This window comes from Gopherus flavomarginatus, chromosome 21, assembly GCF_025201925.1.
Source record: "Gopherus flavomarginatus isolate rGopFla2 chromosome 21, rGopFla2.mat.asm, whole genome shotgun sequence".
Lineage (NCBI taxonomy): Eukaryota > Metazoa > Chordata > Testudines > Testudinidae > Gopherus > Gopherus flavomarginatus.
In genome coordinates, this window is record NC_066637.1 from 23,896,528 (window position 1) to 23,898,031 (window position 1,504).

At 43.0% G+C, this 1,504-nt stretch overlaps 1 non-coding gene across 1 annotated transcript; it reads right to left on the bottom strand.

Moving 5' to 3' along the window:
* Positions 1 to 1,353: 1,353 nt before the first annotated feature.
* Positions 1,354 to 1,469, bottom strand: LOC127038898 (U5 spliceosomal RNA). Its single transcript, XR_007770830.1, has one exon. It is a non-coding gene; the product is annotated as a U5 spliceosomal RNA (small nuclear RNA).
* Positions 1,470 to 1,504: the final 35 nt, after the last annotated feature.

Consider the following 1,504-nt stretch of genomic DNA (forward strand, 5'->3'; position numbering starts at 1 on the left):
AAAGAACTCCCATCATGCAATCCGGAGTGGGTGGAACCATGCAAATGACATCAGGCTCAAAAGGCCTCTACAACAGATCACCAACAGATGGCAGGGTAGAGTTCATAGCGACCCTGCTTAACTTAGGCTACATCTACACTACAGCATAAAATAAAAATTATTAAAACCAGATTTATAAAACCGGTTTTATAAAATCGATTTTATGCATCCACACTAGGGCACATTACTTCGGTGGTGTGCGTCCATGGTCCTAGACTACCATCGATTTCTGGAGCAGTGCACTCTGGGTAGCTCAGTAAAAGAATGGGACCAATAACTTCGATTTCCATCCACACTAATCCTAAATTGATATAGTAATATCGATTTTAGGGTTACTCCTCTCATTGAGCAGGAGTACAGAAATCGATTTTAAGACCCTTTAAAATCGATTTTAAGTGCCTTGTAGCGTGGACGGGTACAGCGTTAAATCGATTTAACACTGTTTAAATCGATTTAACGCTGTAGTGTGGACCCTAACTCTTACAGCAAACCAGGGCAAAGAAAGCCTATGCAAGCGCTATTCCGCAGCCCTGATGCTCTTTTCTGCTCCTTCCCACCGAACTATCTCAAACATACAGTCAATTGCATCAAAGCAATTCCTCACTATTTGGGGCATTGGTGCCCCTTAGTCCCCCTGAGGTGATCGGCTGGTTCCTTCTGGCCTTAAACGCTAGGTAGGAATCTGACTCAAAGGGCCACAACCTTCCTCCTCTTCTGCTCCTATGAACTATCCCTCATCTGGGCAAAACCTTTGAAAACACTGGTGTTTTCACAACAGGAAAGGGATGGACAATTTCTCTTCTGTGGGGAGGTGAGAGAAACCATGCAATCACCTTCTGGAAGGTATATCAAGGAGGGCGGCGTAAGAACCCTCACGGACTAGATAAAGAAAGCAGCTCTTTAACTGACTTTCCAACAACGACAAACTAAAATCTGCAAGAGCAGCCTTTCAACTCAGGGGCCCAATAACAAGCTGTTGCCAATAACTAATCGCAGAGTTACAAATGACTCCAAACCATACACTCTTGGGACAAACCAAACCTTAACACAAACAACACCACATTTATTTGCTGCTCTTCAACCGTGATAACCGATAACTTCCGAAACCAAAGAGCCAGCAGAATACCCATCGCAAAAGTGTCCCCTGCTAGATAGGAAGCCATCTCACTAACACGATGAGCTCAAAGTAAAATAAAATAATGGAATAAAAAATCCCAAACAGTCATTTTCAGAGTTTTGAGTTGTTTATAGGGAACCTTGAGCCACTGACACCAGTTCAGATAGTCCCCTTCTGTTCTTTTCACAACAGAGAACAGCCTCACCAAAGCAAAGCCTCAAAAAATTGGGTACAAACTCATAAATGTTTCTCTCCACAGAAATCTTTAGTAAAAGGCAAAAGATTTATACAAACTGAAGAGAAAACAGAATACATAGAAGACAGGGTAGAGGCGCTGCCGGGGCAACC